Below are 20,926 nucleotides of genomic sequence, written 5' to 3'. Positions count from 1 at the left end.
GAATCCCATCTTGTCTTGGTCCTGTAAGGGCTTTATAATCCTTGTCCATCCAGGTATAATGAAGAGGCCAGGCTACACTAGAAACTAAACATGGGATTTTGCCCACTTTTCACGCATCAAGCCTCTTTTGAAGGTTGTGCTCTAAATGATCTCATTCAAAGCATAAGGAGAACATGCATTGGTGAAGAACATGGGCTCGGCAATCAGACTTCTTGGGCTCTGGCACATACTATCAGTGAGATGGTGGATAAATCTTAGTTTCTCTTAGCTTTCCTTTACTTACTCATAAATTGACGTGAATAAAAGCACCAACTTATAAGGTTACTGTGACAACAAAATAACACACAAAGCACAATGCCTAGCATATGTAAAAACTATTATCCTGCCTTGCAGCACTTACAAGGTATGAATGAAAAAGAAAGCAAAATTTGCAAGTTTCTGCCCCCTGTAACTATACTGCTAGCTCATATTAGAACACTGAATGCTTCATAATATAATTCAACACCAGAGATAAATGTTTCTTTACTCTCTGGACCTCAGCATCCCTATCTGTAAAATGAGGTGGTTGTATTAAATCGCTTACCTCTCAATTCCAACAGGAGCTATGTAGAAATTGTTGAGCAATTCCCCAGGGATGCAAGCAAATCCCCAAAGACCCCCTCCTTGAGGCTGAGATGGGGGCTGAGATTAAATTACAGCTGCACAAACAGCAACTTCATCACATGACGTTTACCTAGCACTGTCCGTGTGTCTTTCATTCCTTCACCTTTGTGTTAGGTGTACCTATGTACCAGACCCTAATGGAGGCACTGAGATGGCCAGGATGCTAAGGTAAGTGAGATGTGGCCCCTAGAACCAAGAAACTCATAGACCAGTAACAGAATAAAGTCAGCATAAAGACTAAAGGTGTAGGGCAGTGGGAATATTCGTTTTACTACTAGTGACAGAAAGACTCTCTGTGGTAACCTTCAGGGTATCTCCCATGGACTCCAAGACTTAAGTAAAGAATAGCAACCACTGTAACTCCTATCACTAGAGCGGTCCCGGCTATTATAAGTGCTTAAATGTCTACTCTATGCCAAGTCCATATCAACTACATTGAATCCTCTACATTAGTCCGCTGAATTAGGTATCATTATCTTCAATGGGCCACAAACATCAGCCATCTTTCTGCTATGGCTTCTGTTAACAGCAAACAGACCACTCACAGATGTTTTTTTAGCCTAAGAGCCTACACTTACCCCATATGAACCCTTCGTGACTGCAACTGTTTAGAACACAAACAAGAACTTGATCTCAGGCAGTCAATTTATGGACTGGTTAAGAAAAAGGGTCAACTGGACCAATTAAATTCTCTAGGCTTTCTCTCCCAGGCTACAGATTAGAATCAACTTTTTAAATATATAGTAATCAGGCTTCACCTCAGGCCAGTTAAATCAAACTGAGGGGAGGTGAGCTGGAATACATATTTTGTAAAGCTCTATTGTTGGCTCTAACATGAAGCCAAGGTTGAACATCACAGCTTTAGAGCAGTGGTTCTCCCCAGGTGGGGTCACCAAAGTAGCAGTATCAGCATCTCTTGGGCACTTGTTAGAAATACAGATTCTTGGCCTCCACTCCAGACCTACCAGATCAGAAATGCGTGTGGTTGTACTTAGCAATCTGCATTTGAACAAACCCTCCAGATGATGCTGACAGACACTGAGGTTTGAGCACCAAGGCTTTAGAACCTCACTACTCAAAATGTTGTTTATCAACCAGCAGTATTGGAATCACCTGCAAACTTGCTAGAAGCACAGAATATTCTGTCCCAACCTAGAGTTAGCAAATGAGTATCAGCATTTTCACAAGATCTCCAGATGACTGGTGAAAATTAAAAATCCTACACCCTCCAACTGACTGAATGAATCCCTTTCTTGGCCAAGGGAATTCCAGAGAAACCGTAAACCCTGAGTTCCCTGCCATGAAAAGACGGGAAATCAGACACACCTCATTATACTCTGCCCTTTAGTTGTTTAGACACAACTGACAAGTATTAATATTATACTAGAGATTATAAGACTGACAGAACAGACTGTTTGTGGCAATAAGATACCAAATTATAAACAGCACCTAGGGCCATGCCAGGCAATGGTTAAGTCACACATCCCTACACTTAAAGAGTAAGCTATGTTCTAACTGTCACAGGGTTTTCATTTTCCTCCAGCAGTTAAACCAGCATTGGCCTTGAGACAAACAATATTGAGACAATTGCAGCTCACCCACCATCAGACCTTGACTAACTGTTACCCTTCCCTGTTCCACGAGCCATAACTACAGCTTTTTTGGACAAGAGATTGATTTCAGTAACTTTCTCCTGATACGAGACCATCAACCATAGTCTTGTTCTGGCTGGTTTACAGAGAATGCTTACTGGATGCCTTCATGTCCTTGCTTCACCTTTTGATGTATAGGGCCTTATTGTAATGCATTTAAATGTTAAGTCTCCACCCCAAAGTGAACATGGGTCATATGTAACATTCAGATTTATTCAGTAGGCATGCTTCAGGACCCCCTTCATGAATATTCACAGCTCTTCCTATAACCTGCTGAATATGTATACTTGGTCAACTAATTTAGCATAGATCCCTGTTTCACCCTCCCCTCCCTTGAAAGCTCTGCCAGAAGCTACATTTCCCAGCCTGTCAGGATGGCCACCCTGTAAGCTATAACTTTGTATAAGAAATAACATCTTCTTTCCAAAGTTATAGATCTCACGATTCTTCAGTTGACACTGTTATGTGCATTAAAGTTTGAGATACAAGGAAAAAAAATTAAATGAGTTTCAATGGAAGAAGATAAAAATAGTCAAAATAAGAAGCAATGACTCTCAACTAAGGAGTTGTACTCTACATGAAAAAAATTTATCAGAACAACCTGAGGGGTTCTCTCAACCTATTTGTATAGACATGCAGAGATTTCAGTGGGGAAGAATCGCTGCCACTGATGAGAATATGTTGTGTTCCTCAGTGTGGTAGATGAAAATTAGGTTTATAAAACAGAAATTGAAAGAGGCTGGGAGGGAAAGCATGATGGGCATGGCAATGTGAAGATATAGAACAGCAGAGGAAGATGGGTATAAAAAGAAACTACATAGACAAGCAGAAAGAGGCTAACCCCATGAGGGAGAGAGAGCAAAGAAGAAGTAAATGATCACTAGAATTGTGTCTCCCACCTTGCCAGTTTGGGTTCCAGTTCAGCAGTACCCTCACAATAAATAGCTTTTCTTGAGATGATTTGAAAGGGTCTTGATATGGTGTGGCTGTGTCCCCACCCAAACCTCATCTTGAACTGTAGCTTCCATAACTCCCACATGTCATGGGAGGGCCCTAGTGGGAGGTAATTGAATCATGGGGGCGGGTCTTTCCTGTGCTGTTCTCGTGATGGTGAGTAAGTCTCAACAGATCTGATGGTTTTATACATGGTAGTTCCCTGCACAGTCTCTCTTTCCTGTCACCATGTAAGATGTGACTGCTCCTCTTTTGCCTTCCACTATGACGGTGAGGCCTCCCCAGCCATGTGGAACTGTGAGTCAATTAAACCTTTCCTTTATAAATTACCCAGTCTTGGGTATGTCTTTATTAGTAGCACGAGAACAGACTAACATCGGTCTCTATCTCTGTAACTACAAGCATTCATTTTGTGCAGTGGCCACCCAAGAGTGTTCACTATGGGAGAGACAAACACAAAAAATCAAAAAGGAGGAAGCAGGCTTCTCCAGGCAGCCACAGTCCCACTCAGGCTCCCAGGTGCTAAGGAAGATTTTGTCCAGAGCCAGTTTGCCTCCTGAGATTGACTTCATGCCTCCAAACCAAATAAATGCCTGGAAGAGAGGAAGATCAACAGCAAGCGCTGGCTGGATAGTGGGAAATGTACACGTTTCTCACACGCAGAAATTTGAGGCTTCAGCAGGTAGGCTTTCAGGTGTCCACATACCTCACCTCACCCTGGCAACACGTCTACTCTAATTGTACCTCATGTTTTGCCAAGGTGAGATGAGGAGGGTTTGAGGCACGAGGGGAAAGAATACAAAAAGACAAGAAAGCCATTCAAATAAAATAAAGCCCCCGAGACCATCTTCTCAGTATCCAAGGAAGCGGATGTGCCAAAATTATGGGGAAAATATATACACATACACAAACACATACACACACACACACACACACACACACACATTTGATTAAAAAAAGCAGCCTTCCCCCACCTTTACTGAAAATAAAGATCCCTATAAATACATGATTCATACTGTCTAGTGGAGAATATTCCTCAGCAAAAATGTAAGCTACAAAATATTAATAAAAGAGATACATTTATAAGCAGTATAGCTACATGTTGCAATGCCATGGGCACTGGACTAGTATAATTGTTGTACTCAAACCATGAAATAAAAAATTATCAAATGAAGACGGGCTACCTGTATTCATTTACACTTCAACAAAGAACTTACCAGGACAATTGAAAATCACTGTGCTCCCAAGAATGAATAGTTGTCAGCCTGTCTTCCACCTCAATCTACTCAACAGGTGGTACACACCTGTGAGACATGTCCTTGCATAGTTCTCCAGAGACAAGAGGAAATTGTTTCCATTTCTCTCTCATTCAAAGAAATCACAATGAAACATAAGTGAGGACGAAGAATATTATAATATGAATAACCTTGAGTATGCTGTGAATTATTTTTAATTAAACAATTTACAACTTTGAAATGTTAATAACAATAACAATATGCTTTTCATGTAGTTGTTCAAAAAATATTTATGGAGCACCCACAATGCACCAGATACCATGCTAAGTAAGGGCTAAAGTGGAAGCATGAACAGGTTCTCTATTTCCTATGTTTGGGAGACAGACAGCTATGCAAGCAACTAGAAAAAAAGGGGCAAATCACAAAGTAATACACACAATATGATCTCATTTAAGTAAAAATACACAAGCTAAAACATTACCATATATGCATATATAAACTACACACAAAAAAGTTTTGGTAATATATTCACTAAATCAGTGGTAAGCCAACCTTGTCCTGCAAAGGGCTAGATAGTAAATATTTTCAGCTTTGTGGGCCATACACTTGCTATCACAACTACTTGATTCTGTGGTTATAGTATGAAAGCAACCATAGAGTTCATATGTAAACAAAAGGGTATAACTGTGTTCCAATAAAACTTTATTTACAAAAATGGATTTGGTCCTCGGGTTGTAGTGTGCCAACCTCTGCTCTAAATTACTAAAAGTAAGTTATTTTAAAAGAGTACAACTTGAGGGAGAGATGAGTTTAAAAGAGAGTTCTCATTTTTACCCTCACAATCTCTTATGTCATTTGAATAAATATCCACCTCTGAATCCTCAGTCCTGAGCACAGTGCCTGGCACACGGCAATCACTAATAAAGACTTGTTTAATAAAACATATATCTGGATGAGTTCAATTACTCATCATACTTAAAAATCAGTGTGATTCAACAAAAAAAAACCTCATTATTCCAGTCCCTGTGCCTGACTTGATTTAAATATTAGAAAGACACATTTGTGCACTCAAGGATTCCAAATCCTTGGTGGAGGCCAACTCATAAAGATATCCCATTGGAACCAGTGTATCAAACACAATTGACCACCCACAAGGTGAACAGGCAACCTACCGAATGGGAGAAAATTTTTGTAATCTACCCATTCAACAAAGGTCTAATATCAAGAATCTACAAGGAACTTAAACAAATTTACAAGAAAGAAACAAACAACCCCATCAAAAAGTGGGTAAAGGATATGAATAGACACTTCTCAAAGGAAGACATATATGTGGCCAACAAACAGAAAAAAACTCATCATCACTGGTCATTAGAGAAATGCAAAGCAAAACCACAGTGAGATACCATCTCACACCAGTCAGAATGGCGATTATTAAAAAGTCAGGAAACAACAATGATGTCCTTTGCAGGGACATGTATGAAGCTGGAAGCCATTATTCTCAGCCAACTAACACAAGAACATAAAACCAGATACTGCACGTTCTCACTCGTAAGTGAGTGTTGAACAATGGGAACACATGGACACAGGGAGGGGAACATCACACACCAGAGCCTGTTGAGGGGTAGGGAGCAACAGGAGGGAGAGCATTAGGACAAATATTTAATGCATGTGGGGCTTAAAACCTAGATGATGGGTTGATAAGTGCAGCAAACCACCATGGTACATGTATACCTATGTAACAAACCTACATGTTCTGCACAGGTATCCCAGAACTTAAAGTAAACACACACACACACACACACAACAAATAAAATTGCAGTAAACTACAAACAACAACAACAACAAAAAAAAATAGTGTGATTTCAACTTAAAAAACCAGGCACGAAGTGGAATAAATATAGTGCTAGGGAAGTATGGGACACTCTGGGAATACCTAAAAGGGGCACAACCCTAAACTGAAAGAATCAAGGGTAGGTTCCAAAGGAAGCGGAATCCAAGCTAACAAAAACCCGCCATTGTGTATAGTGGTATCAAAATGGAGAGCAATTATGACTTGCAAGTGCACAAGCAGCACAAAAAGAGCCAGTCCACCTACCCAGCATTTAAGCACTCAATCAGTTCAAGAGGAAGGCTCAGAAGTGTCTGGGTTCAAGCTGCATCCCAGTAAGGCAGCTCCTGAGCTCTGTAAACCATCCTCCCTGACGTCAAACTAGGCCACACTAGGACAATTGGCAGAGGAAGAATCTGACTTCCCAATGAGTGCAATCCCATCCAAATTCAGTCATGGAAGGGGCAAAATGGAGAGACCCTCATCCTTCCTGCTGAAACGGAGTTTTGACAAACTGAAAAATTACAGGTTTGAGCACTTCCCTAGAAACTATGTCTGTGGACAACTACTTCTCCTAGGCAAACAAAGTGTTAGTCACTTCTCTTGAGAGAGCAGCCTGTGAACAAAGAGAAGACAAACGTGCTACTCTTTCCTGCAAGCCCACACCACACCCTACTCCTAAACTGCTGTCACTCAGACGATTCCCTAAAGGGAGAGATTAAATTCTACTTCTATAATTTTCAATTGCCTTCCAAAGAAATTACAAATGAAACCTAGCTTTGTCATTGATGTTTATTTTTAAAAGACCAAAATAGGTGGGTTAATTTATTAAGTAAAAATAGACCACAATGTTTCAAGTAGAGCATCCTCTTTGTATTTAATAGCTACATTTAACCAAAACCTTCATTTTCACATGCAAAAATCTTTCACCTTTTGTTAGTTCTTATTGTCTATCCTAGCTCAGGAAGAAAAAAAAAAATGTCATTTTCCTTCGAGGGTTTGTGTGTGGATCTTTGGCTCCACTAGCTGGTAGTAATTTAAACATAAACGAAAGCAAAGTGGTGCTGGGGAGAAACGCGGCTGGGGATGGAGAGGTATCCAGAAGCATGCTGCTGTGTGACAAGATCCCTGTTTCAAAAGCTTGAGTGCGTGTGCTTAAGAAAAACTGCATGTTGGGTTACTGTTTAGGGACTTTACAACTGGTGCTGTGATTGGCTTAAGCCCTCATCTGGAGTTTATATGTCTCTTGTCCTCATCCCTAGTGAGTTCCATGAAGAGTCCAACACTCTCCAGTATTGGGGAGAAAAGTCATTTTCCATCAACAGAATGACCCCATGGGTCATTCTCCACAACCCTCACTTCCCCTAATGCCCTTTCCTAGCTGTTCCCTGTGGCATCTCAGGACCATTCATGTCTTCAGACAGCCTCTACATCCTTTTGCTATCTAATAACAATAGCTTATCTGTCTCTTGCCATCATATCTAGAGGGTAGCTCCTGGCAGTCAAGGTTCATTCTGAGTCCTCTAGTGACCACTAAAGTGATCCAAAGCCCTCTTAAGGATTTTGGGGGAGGCTTTAGAGCTGTATCTGGGAAGAAAGACTGTTAAACTTTTTTTTTTTAACTCTGAGATGTCTTCCTTGATCTTGAGACATGCCAAGGATGAGAGGAGCAGCAGGTGCAGGAACAGAAACAAGGAGGAGATGAGGATGCACACAGCCCTAATCTCCTGAAAGTACCACTCCCTGGAAAGCATAGAACTACCATTCCCTCAGCTCAAAATGTGTCTTGTTCTAGGTCTTAAATTTTTTCTCAAGAATTGCCTCCATGGGCATCAGATAATACAAATTGAGTACTAAAATGGTTTTATTTATTCATGCCCCCAGTGATTTTTCTGCATATCCAGGGATTGCCATAGCGGGTGGAGGGCACTACAGATTCACAATAGTGAATTTTCTCCTTGGAATTTGCAAAGGTTTAACATATATGCTTGCCTTGAGGACAAAACAATGACTTTGATTTCAGTTGCTCCCAACTGATACCACAGAATCCAGAATAGTGAAGGCACTCTTTGAAAACTTGATGAATACATAAATGAATGAGTGTATGAATGATAATTGCAGTAATTCAGAGTTAGACTACCCTGTGTCTTTATAAAGAGAGGACATTTGAAGAGACATAGACAAAGTGAATGTCATGTGAATGTGAAGGTGGTCATCTACAAGTCAAGGAGGAACGCCCTCACAGCCCTCAGAACAAACCAACCCTGCCAACATCTTGATCTTAGACATCCAGGCTCCAGAATTGAGAGACAAATTTCTGTTGTTTAAGCCATGCAGTCTGTGGCACTTTATTATGGCAGCCCTAGAAAACAAACAGATGTCCCCAACTTTTCCTCTTCAGGCTGTGTCTACAGAGTTTATTGACACACTGAAATTCTTAACCAAGAAGTAATGTAGTGACTGAGGATAGGGCCAAGAGTCTCTCCATCTAGGCTCCAAACTTGCTTTCACCACTTGCTAGGTGTATGACTTGGGTCAAGTTACTCACCCCTGTGCCTCAGTTTTTGCATCCCTAAATGGAGACTCTAACAGAATAATATCTCAAAGTCTAGTTGTAGGGATTAAGTGAGATAATTCAGCACAACATCTGGCACACAGTAAGAGCTTAATCAATATTAGTTGTTGCTTGTGGTGGTAATGGCGGTTAATAGTGGTAGTAATTGCTATGTTGGCATTGTGAAATGCAGTCTATTAAAAGGAGAACAGGGTTTCAATACAAACAGACCTGGGTTCAAACTCCAGTTCCATTTCTTACTAGCATTGTGACTTTCAATAATTCACTTTACCTCTCTAACCCTCAGTAAACTGGAGATCATCTGTAAACAGAAGTAATCTGTCCTAGAGTTACAATATAAATTAAGAGGGAAAATGCATTTAAAGCATTTAGCACTGTTCCTGGCTTAGAGTGACGCCTCAATAAATGTCCATTTTTAAAAGGAGATGATATGATTCCCCATCTCACTCCCACTTGGTTCAACCACAGTCTTTCTCCAAGCCTCAAAAGGAAACATCATTTTGCAGGAAAAAAGATTGAAATCATGTCCTTCAAAGCAATGTAGAAGGTCATAATCCTAAACAAATTAACACAGGAACAGAAAGTCAACCACTGCATTTCTCACTTGTAAGTGAGAGCTAAACATGGAGCACACTTTGACATCAATATGGGACAACAGACGCTGTGGACTACTGGAGGGTGGAGGGAGTGAGGAGTGGGTTAAAAACTACATATTGACCCGGGCACAGTGGCTCACACTTGTAATCCCAGCACTTTGGGAGGCTGAGGCGGGTGGATCACTTGAGGTCAGGAGTTCGAGACCAGCCTGGCCAACATGATGAAACCCCATCTCTACTAAAACTACAAAAATTAGCTGGGTGTGGTGGTTCACACCTGTAATCCCAGCTACTCAGGAGGCTGAGGCTGAGAATTTCTTGAACCCAGGAGGTGGAGGTTGCAGCGAGCCAAGATCGCACTACTGCATTCCAGCCTGTGCAACAAAGCAAGACTGTCAAAAAAAAAAACTACGTATTGAGTACTGTGCTTGCTACCTGGGTGACAAGATCTGTACTCCAAACCTCAGCATCACTCATTATCCTCATGATACCCCTGTATCTAAAATAAAGTTGAAATTTTTTTAAAAGACTGAAAAGCAGCTTAGCAATAGTTGTTCTTTTTCATCAACTAACCCTAGTGTGGGCAATACTATTAAAATACATTAGTGTCTCCCTACTAGAAAGCAGGCTCAACCCAAGAGTGCAGTTCATTTCCAAGTACACATGTTCTCCAGCCAAAATGAGCCATGCATCCCTCATAGGCTCTTTGAATGGCATTTCAAGGTCACTTCTCAGGATAGGAAATTGTCCCTCTGCAGTCACAGAGCTGACATTTTCTTTCTTTTACCTGCAAGTCCCCTTAAGTCTTCTGAACACAAACGTTTTGCCTTCAAAGATTGTGCTGCAGATAGGAGCTACTGACTGCTGCATGCCTGGGGCTCAGGAAAGCATTTTCTCTATTCCAAATGATTCATAAAACACCCCTGTTTTTTACACATATGCATAAAGAAGTTAAAGAGGTTTCACAAAAAAATAAAAACACATTTTCCATCTTTCAAACCATTCAAAAAACTTGAAAATCTTCTCAAGTATTTTATCGATGATTTTCAACATTTGTCATTACTCTCCACATAAATGCAAATAGAAGCATTCAAACACATCTGAGGAAAATGTACAAGGAAGTACACTTAACAATTCTTTCCATAATACTCACCATCCTTATATCCTGAAATCATTTTTCAAACAGTAACTAAGCATTCCTAAACATATCCTTTAAGACTATCATTATAAATGCTCTCGCCAAAACTTAGGAAGGGTGCTTCTCTCTTTCCCTGATGGAAGAGGAAGCCGAAGTGTAATGTTTACTTTATAGTTTCCTTGACGCTCTATAAGCAGTGTCTGCCATTCAGTTCCTCTCCCCACCAAGTTCCTAAGCACTTGACTGTCACCCATGAGACTTTCCTTAATTTTTATGCATTCCTTAAATTTTATGCATTCAGCTTGCATAAAAGTACTTGGAGAGAGAGTACACTCCAGCAACAAAATATCTCTCTCAGGAACTTACACCTGAAGAGAGAATATGGGAAACAAAAAGTTATTTCTTAATGTCAAGATGATGGCCCCTAGGCATGAGGCTGCAGAACAAGTTATAGCAGGAAATAGGCCATGTAAACACAAATACCACCCAGAGAAAGCCAACGAGCTCCACGGGGCTCTGCAAGGTTCCATCCCAGGTGCCTGGCACAAGGTGGGCCCACAGATCTATAAATATTTTGTAAATACCTGATACATAGTGAATATCTTTGGTGTAAGGTATAGTATTTTAATCTGTTTTGTATCTCACACATACTCACCATGATATCGTATATACAATTGTTCACATGCTGGTCACCAGTACTATTAAGTACTTATATTCAGTGCTCTAAGTCAGACACTACAATATGCGCGATCTCATTTAATAATCACAACAAAGTTATTGGGCAAAGTATTATACCCAATTTTCAAAAAGAAAAAGGAACTTGGGGAGATTAAATCAGTTCTCCTGAGTCACACAGAAGTGAACAGCAAAAAGTAAATTCAAACTCAGGTGTGTCTCAGTCCAATCTCCATAATATTTTCTCTACCATGCAATTTTCTCATAGGTGTTAGTAACGTGTGCATGCACACACACACAGCTGCACAGTCAAATTAGCAGGATTTTTTTTTTTACTGTAGGTCTTCTCAGAGTCTTTACTATGCTAATGTAAATTGTAAATCTCCAAGAAGACACGGAGAGTAAGTGGCATTCTGCAAACTAATTTTAGAGAACCCTTTGTTCATGCAGCATCTCATGGAACTGTTGTCCCACAGAACAGATTTTAATAAATAGTTTGCTAATAAATATCTGATGAATCAGAAATGTGTGGTCTTAGGTCTCAGAGAAGAGGACCAGTTATCTGGAAGAGGGCATACAATGTGGGACATCTTCCTCTCTACCAGGTTAATAAGCCCCCAAATCCCTTAACCCTTCATAGAAATTGAATAGCAGGAATTTCGTTCTGTGAAAATTACCTAGTGAAATTCAAAAGTTATCATAAAATAAATGAGGTGCCAGCTTCCCTGGGCCATTAATATGCTCAATGACAGCTCAATCTTAAAACTTCAGGAATCCACTGGAGTGTAGAGATAGAAGAGAATACCACGTCACCCAGTGGAATATTTTCTAATTATTCTCCCTTCTCCTGTTTCAAATATATCCCTTTTGAGATCGCTTGAGGTTCCATATTCTTTCTTTCTCTCTTGGTCCAGAATTTTATATTTAATCAGATCTCCAAGATGGCAAAATAGGAGAATGGTCTTCATATTTAATAAAAGTTGGAGACTGGAGTTAGGCTAAGCACAGAGACTTCTAAAATCAACATTCCAGATTTCTAATCTTAGAAGTTACCTTGATTACTTTCTCTCTTTGTCAACTCATCTCGTAGCCCTTTCAGTCTTATTTTTGTTTCTGTCCTTTTTGCTTTCTTTTTTTTTTTTTTTTGGAGATGGAGTCTCACTCTGTCACACAGGCTAGAGTGCAGTGGCGTGATCTTGCTCACTGCAACCTCTGCTTCCTGGACTCAACTAATTCTCCTGCTCAGCCTCCTGAGTAGCTGGGATTACAGGTATGTGCCACCACACCCAGATAATTTTTGTATTTTTAGTAGAGACAGGGTTTCACTATGTTGCTCAGGCTGGTCTCGAACTCCCAACCTCAGGTGACCTGCCTGCCTAGGCCTTCCCCAAAGTGCTGAGATTACAGGCGTGAGCCACCATGCCCAGCCGTTTATTTTCATTCTTTTTTTTTTTTTTTTTTTTGAGACAGAGTCTTACTCTGTCACACAGGCTGGAGTACAGTGGCGCCATCTCGGCTCACTGTACTCCACCTCCCAGGTTCACGCCATTTTCCTGCTTCAACCTCCCAAGTAGCTGAGACTACAGGCGCCCGCCACCACAGCCAGCCCTTTTTGCATTTTTAGTAGAGACAGGGTTTCACCATGTTAGCCAGGATGATCTCTATCTCCTGACCTCATGATCCGCCCGCCTCAGCTTCCCAAAGTGCTGGGATTACAGGCGTGAGCCACCACACCAGACCCATTTATTTTCTTAACTGTGACCCAAGACAGGCCTCAAACAAAATTTTTATGTCATGATGGATGCCCCTCCCCCTTTCCCTCCCTGCCCAACAAGACCAGATTTTCTACTGCAGAGGCTATGCCCAAGGATTTATCATGTCTGCCGCACATATTCATTCATTCATTCTTCATTCACTCAGTAAATAGTGTCTGGCACATAAAAGAGCACTGAGGTTGCAAAATGAAAAAGACATTTTGCCTATGTTGAAGATGTTTACAACTTAGTTGCATACTATATTCAAAGAGAGAGACTACTCTGGAAGTAAAACAGAAAGATACTTATATCAGCCTAAGGGGACACAGAAGTCTTCCTGGAATAAAGATACAAAGATATGGAGTTCTTGGGGTATAGTTGTTCATTCATTCTACAATATTATTGAGTGCTGGAGACTATTCTAAACATTACAGCAGACTGTGTCTCTCTTTTCTCATGAGGTTTACATTCCAGCAGAAGAAGAAAGATTTTTTAAAAAGGATATTTAAAAAAGAAAATGTCAAGTAATAATAAATGCTTTGTTGAAAAGAAAGAGAGTAATACGACAAAAAGTAGTTGGTGATATATTTTAGGTTGGATGATAGAGAAAATCCTCTCTGAGGGGGTGACATCCAGCTGTGACTTGAAAGACCAGGAAGAGGCAAGCCAGCCAAGATCCAGGACAGTGGTTTCCAAGCAGAGGGAACAGCTAGCGCAATCCCCCAAGGAGGGAAGATGGTTGGGCTGTTCTTGAATCAGAAAGAAGGTCCATGAAGCAGACACTTAAGGAACAAAAAGGGCAGGAGGTGGGGTGGGAACACACCACACAAAGCCTTTCAGGGATGCCAAGGGAAGGGGATTCAATTTTGTTTTAGATGTCACGCAGGCTTCTCAGATGGTTATTTTTTGTAAAATATTTATTGTAAAAAAACAATATTTGCTATTTAGGAAATAGATTGCAGGAAGGTAGGAGCTCACCTTTCCTTCCATTGGCTTACATTGGTATTTCAGATTTTTCAGTTCTCAGCCCCATGCCACACCTCTGATGGCAGAGGAAGGCCTTTCGCTTTAATTCCTTATGTTCCCTTTCCATCTAACCCAACCTTGAGTTGGTGACTTCCTTGAATTCTAAGAGATACTTTTTTCTCACACGTGGCCCATGGCAAATAGTTTTTTAAAGTTTCCTTTATGGTCCCTTGAACAATTTTTCTCAAAATCTTCATTTTGCCATTTCTCTAGATCCCTCCCTTCCCTCTTGCACACCTAGAGTCGCTAGCCCTCCCAGAAAGCACCAAACTCACAATTGCATTTTCAACTCTGTATTCTCAGCACAAATCCCAAAGCATCTGAAACAGAACTACATGTAGTGATCCTCAGCTAGATTGGGGATTATTTCTCTTCACATGTGATCTGGAAGGCAAAGGGTCACATTGCTGATCTTGCCTCTTGCTTTCTTCCTCCGCCACCCAAAAGTAAGAATTACACTTACTGTCCCCATTTTTACCCTTTCATTGAAATCCCTTCAGTGATTAAATTCAGCCTCAGTGATATTAAAATGAGGTTATTCAAAGTTTCTTATTCATTCATTCAAAGCAAAAAAGGAAATTATCAAAAAGCCATTGACCCTCAGGTAGTTCAGAAAGACATAGACTCTGCCCTCAGGAGCTATGAAGGATAGTGAAGACCACAAAGACAGCATGATGGCACACAGACAGCAAAAGGGCCCGTGGGAAAGGTGTTCCCAATAAAAGAAATATTCTTCACTCAAAAGAATTTTGAAAATGCGCCTCCTAAGTCTTGGTGACACACAGACACGCTTTCAAAACAAGACCTATAAATTTATCTATAAGTACCTTTTTTCTTTAATTATAACAATTTTTTCTTATTAAAAAGACTATACATGTTATTTATAAAAGAATTAGAACATACTGCTGATCAGTAAGAAGGAAATAAAAATACCCCAGTTTCTAATACCCCCAAATAACCACTGGTAACACCTTACATTATAACTTGATAGATCATTGATAGATAGAAAATGTATAGATGATAGAAAGATGATTGATTGATAAGCAGATGATAAACACACCTATGTGAGGTTAATTTGTCAATGAAAATGGGGTCATGATCCACATGTTATCTTGTTACCTAAATTTTTCACTTTATATATAGCAGACATCTCTTCATGTCAATAAATGTTTACCCACAAAATATTTTAATATTTTATTTGCTATTGCTGGAATTTTTTTCAGAACTTTCCTTCTTTGTGCACCACATCTGCTGCTCTGTGCTTATTCTCTCCACTTCGCCCCTAACGCTGAAACATTAAATGAACATTTTGCATAAGAGACATTCCTCTGGTATGTTCTGAACTACTCGGGTACAGTGAAGAGTCCCAGAAATACTTGGCTCCTCCTTCAGCTTCACCTAATTGTGCATCATTGGGCAAGTTTCATTCTTTCTCTGGGTCTTAGGTTCCATTATAAAGCTAAATACAAATGGTGTTCAGATTATTTACACCACTATTCCTTCCTAATACTGTAGATGAACTACAATATGACTGTACCATTCAATGATAAAGGACACCGTTTTTCTGTTCCATCTGGCCCAGTGAGCATGAGTACTTACCAATTAAGACACAAATTGCTAGAAAATTCCAGACTAAAACAGTAAAAGTTGAATTGTTCCTCAAACGATTCCATCTTCAGATGCAGGGGCAGAACGTAAAGAAGGGAAACAGGAAAAAAGATCCAGAGCCCGTACTATTACTGCTTATGATCAATAGCCAGCCCTACCTTATAACCGAAGGACTGTGTACAATTCGGAGACGTATGGCCACAAGACTAAACAAAATAGCAAAACCATCACTGGAACCCCTGAAGACTCATGGGTTTCACATCTGGACAAATGACCACATTAAGATTTTACCCAAAGCAGAACAGAAGACGATGTCTCTGATTGCTAAAGCGAAACATTTTTAAATTGGCCTTGACCAGCTGCTTGATATTATCATCTGAAACAAGAAGTGTTTAGAGAAGGAATGGGACAGAACTTCCTCACAACAAAGAGATTATTTCAGGATTGTTGTGTAATAGCAAAACGGAGAAGAAGGAAGGAAACGCAAAACAAAAGAAAATAAGAGACCAGATAAATAAACCATTACCTTCATACAATGGGCTACTAAAAAACTTCAAAATAATGATTTTGCTGTGTATTTACAAATCTTATGCATTTTTCAGAATCTATGGTTGAGGTGGATATGACAAACAATAAATCAGTATGTGTAGTGTGATTGAATGTTTTAAAAAGGAAAAGTATATATTTACATCTATGTCACAAGATTAATATCCAGATAGTGTGATATGAAGCACTTTTTATTATATATATTTCAAATTTTTATTTATGTGTCAAATAAATCATGGAAATTTTTAATTTTTAAAGTGCAGCTATATCCTGTCGCATCATCTTCTTCTAGCAGTGTTTTCCCAGGGACAAGACTTTTTTTCTTTTCTGTTCACCTGAGGCAGGTATAAACTGTTTGACTTCTAGCGCTAGCTCTTCTATGAGTACCTTTTATCATTTCCACTCTTAACTTGTTTTTCTCTTTTCTGGTCATGTCTTTTTATTTTTTTGAGACAGAGTCTGCTTCTGTCACCCAGGCTGGAGTGCAGTGGTACAATCACAACTGACTGCAGCCTCTACCTACTGAGCTCAATCAATCCTCCCACCTCAGTCTCCCAAGTATCTGGGACTGTTGGGACATGCCACCATGTCCAGCTAATTCTTTGTATTCTTTGTAGAGATGGTTTTTCACTATGTTGCACAGGCTGGTCTTGTACTCCCAGGCTCAAGCAATCAGCCCACCTCAGCCTCCCAAAGTGCTGGGATTACAGGCGTGAACCACCAAGTCTGGCCTCTGTTCTGGTCTTTTCTTATGTCTTTCTCCAAGTCTCTGAGTTTGAAGAAGCCTTGGATTTTATGTATTCCAACCTCTAACTCTGTATCAGTTAAGATGTACATCAGTTAAGGAGCAAAAAAATCTCAAGTCAACTGTCTAGAGCAGGAGTCAGCAAACTACCACCCAAGAACCAAATACTGCCCACTGCCTGTTTTTCTAAATAAAGTTTTATTGAAACACAACCATTCTTATTTGTCTATGTATTTTCTTTAGCTGCTTTCATGCTAAAATAACAGAGCTGGCTTACATATCCTAAAGTATTTACTATACGGCCCTTTACAGAAAAAGTTTGCCAACCTCTAATCTAAACCAAAAATAAAGAAAAATTAGTTCTCAAAGTCAGAAGCCCAAAGATGGGCAACCTCCAGAACTGTTTGATGTAGCAGATCAATAATGTCATCAAGGACTGGTTCTTTCTAAATACCCACTATGCCGTCAGTTTCATTCCCAAGCTAATGGCCCTCATAGTTGCAAAATGGCTACCGTGGTTCCTAATATCATACTCTGTCCTATACAATGTTCAACAGAAGATACCCTTGCTTCTCTTCTGCATTTTCTTCCCTCTGAGGAAAAGCATCTTTCACTCACACTTCACTGGTCACAACTTTATCAGCTGCCAACACATGCTCATCCCTACCCCAATATTTCTCAACAGAATGGGATTTCTTATTATTTAGACTAATCTAGTTTACAAACAAGCTAGAGCTACAGACATGTGCTCTGATAGATGGTGTATCTAAGAGACTGGAACTGGGTTTAGTTTAGTAACATAGTACCAAAATAATAGTGACCTACACAGAAAGTGAGGCCCATCAGAAGTCCAGAAGAAATTCAGGACTTGTGCATAAGCTTAAATATACAATGGCCAAGAGCTATGTCTGCAATTCTCTTGGCCTTTCCCTGATCATCTATCACAAGATATCTGGGGCAGCTCTAGCCATCATGTCCACAACTGATGTAAGAAGGAAACGGGAGGAAAAAAATGAGCAAGTTAAATGACCCTACTCCTGTTTTAAGAGGTTTTCTAGAGTCCCACATTGTAATTGACTCTTTTATCTCATTTGCTACCATTATGTCACGTGATCACTCCTATCTACAAGACAAGCTGAGAAGTACAGCTGGGCACTTTTACTTCCCACAATCAAATTATACTTGCGTAAGTAAATAAAAATTAATAATTGTGTAGGAGTAGTTGCAAAGAAGTTTCTCCCAGAGGTAATCCTTGAACAAAATAGGATTTTTGGGCAAAAAGAAAGGGATAATGAGGATTAGGTAAATAATTCACAATATTTACTACATATCCAGTGAGGAAAGACCTCTATGGTATCTCTGATAAATAATATTATTCTACCGTCTGTCCATCTCACATTGTCCAATCTAGACAAGGAAAGAAACTGTAAACACGGCTCTTGCTTCCATTTATTTGAATAGAGAATATCCCAACTGCACTGGGGATTAATGTCCTCTTGTATTCTGCACCCCTTTGCTTAATAATACTGCAAAGTAATGAGAAAGAAAGAAAAAAAAAAAAAAACCCTGACCATGTGCTTTTCCTTTGCATTCCTCATTTGATCCACCTCCTGAGCATACTATTCATTAATTCACATTTGGGATGAAAGGTGATACAGAAACACTAGGGTCACAAACACAAACTGAGAATATTTTCTTTACAGCACAGAGCCAATTTTATCCCTGAATTTCTATCCATGTCGTTGGAAATAATGTCTAAAAATCATTTCGATTTCATACATTCCATCTGAAAAGTTAGTGTTGAGATGGCTTTTTAAATATTTAATAATTGCTTGAGACATTTCCCTTTATTATAATTCTATGGTCAGAATCCCCTGGCTCTTTCATCAATCCCAGGGTCTGGAACAAACAGAGGCAGTTAATTTCCAGGCAAATGTTAAATCATGTGATTTCTATTCCAATTTCCTGAAGGTCAAATGAAGCACTCAATTCAAAGGGGTGTGCTCATTCCTCCCTTCCCCTTCACCAGCCATTCTCCTTTCACTGCCCATCTGCCCCCCTCCTCCACACACACACACCCTCCCAATCAAATCAAGCCAGGTTTCTCTTAATCATCATCAGGGAGACAAAAAGGTATAGCTTTGGAGCATCAAGCCACAATTTCACACCCCATTTGCACAAGAACTCAGAAGGCCACTAATGTGCTGTTTGCTTTTTAGCAAGCATCTCTGCAGTCATCACTGAAATGCATTTTGGCGTGCCTTCCAGGGCATGGGAGCTATTTATGAGAGCTTGTCTTGAAGTGCCTACATGCAACATCAGGATGTTCGCTGCTATCTGCAAACTGGACCTGGCCCGGAGACATCTGGGATTGGACCAAGAGAACTTTGATATGTGAGAAAGGTGAAAGTAGATGTCACTTTTCATGTATTTCAACGCTTTCTGCCCCTCCACCAATTCAGTCCTACTTGCCAGGCACTTGTAGGACTCACCTTTCACCAACCCTCTTCTACACCACTTGACAGTATAACATAGCCTGCTTTAACCCATGGCAATGACCCAAGTCACATCCAGCTTTTCTTTGCATGCTCGAGGCATTGGCTGAGGATAAAAATTGTCCCTGGCTTTCTCCCTTTCCTGCCATACAACACCCCTAGATCAGGAAGCATTCTTTCCAAACACACGTCATGTGAAACATGCAAAGCATCAAGAGAAACTGAGGCAAAATGATGACTTTTGTCTCAAAATCTGCTCCCATCATCACTATAATGCCAGCACTTTCTGCTAGGTTCTAAGCTCTTGCTGTTTTCCAAATCTCCAAGAGGTAATTTATAAGCAGGTTTGTTTTCATTCAATCCTCTAATTACTGAATCCCAGCTATACTACAGGCACCAAGAATAAGGGAGAATTCCTTCTCTGGGTGAAGCTTACAATCTACCAAGGTCACTACACACACACACACACCCATATATCACTAAGCACATACACACACACATATGTATGTCACTGTATTAATCAAGGTTCTCCAGAGGAACAAAGCTAATGAAAATATATATATATATGTAAAGGAGAGTTTATTAAGTATTAACTCACATGATCACAAGGTCCCACAATAGGCTGTCTGCAGGCTGAGGAGCAAGAAAAGTCAGTCCGAGTTCCAAAACTGAAGAACTTGGAATCCTATGTTCGAGGGCAGGAAGCATCCAGCACAAGAGAAAGATGTAGTCCAGGAGGCTAGGCCCATCTCTCTTTTCACATTTTTCTGTCTGCTTATATCTAGCCTTGCTGACAGGTGATTAGACTGTGCCCACCCAGATTAAGGATGGGTCTGCCTTTCCCAGTCCACTGACTCAAATGTGAATCTCCTTTGGCAACACCCTCACAGTCACACCCAGGAACAATACTTTGCATCCTTCAATCCAATCAAGTTGATACCCAGTATTAACCATTACAGTCACTAACACACACACACACCACACACACGTGTTTGCTTAGGGACATAGATATATACACTGTGCTGGAATGGTGGCATGCACACATGCATATACAGGAGCACAGAGAAGGGACACTTCACAGAAGTAGAGAAATTAGAGCTGATTTCTGGGGTAGAAGATACATTATTAGCTGAATCTTCAAAGATATGTAAGAATTCATCAGGTGAAAAAGAAGAAAGAAGGCAAAGGAAATGACAGGAGCAAAGGCACAGAAGCAAGATATCTAAGGGGAGATGGGAACAGGCAGTTTTGTACTACAAGAGTGAACATATGAGGCTAGGAATGAAATGAGATGAAGCAAGACATCCAAACCAGGACAAGGTCATGGGAGGCCTTGTATGCCATGCCAAGCAACATAGATTTTATTCCATGCAGGGGAGCAGTTGAAGGGGTTTCAGCAGGGGAGCTATAGGATGAGATTTATGCTATGTGCAGGT

This window comes from Trachypithecus francoisi, unplaced genomic scaffold (assembly GCF_009764315.1).
Source record: "Trachypithecus francoisi isolate TF-2019V2 unplaced genomic scaffold, Tfra_2.0 Lachesis_group8, whole genome shotgun sequence".
NCBI lineage: Eukaryota > Metazoa > Chordata > Mammalia > Primates > Cercopithecidae > Trachypithecus > Trachypithecus francoisi.
This window is presented reverse-complemented; position numbering follows the sequence as displayed.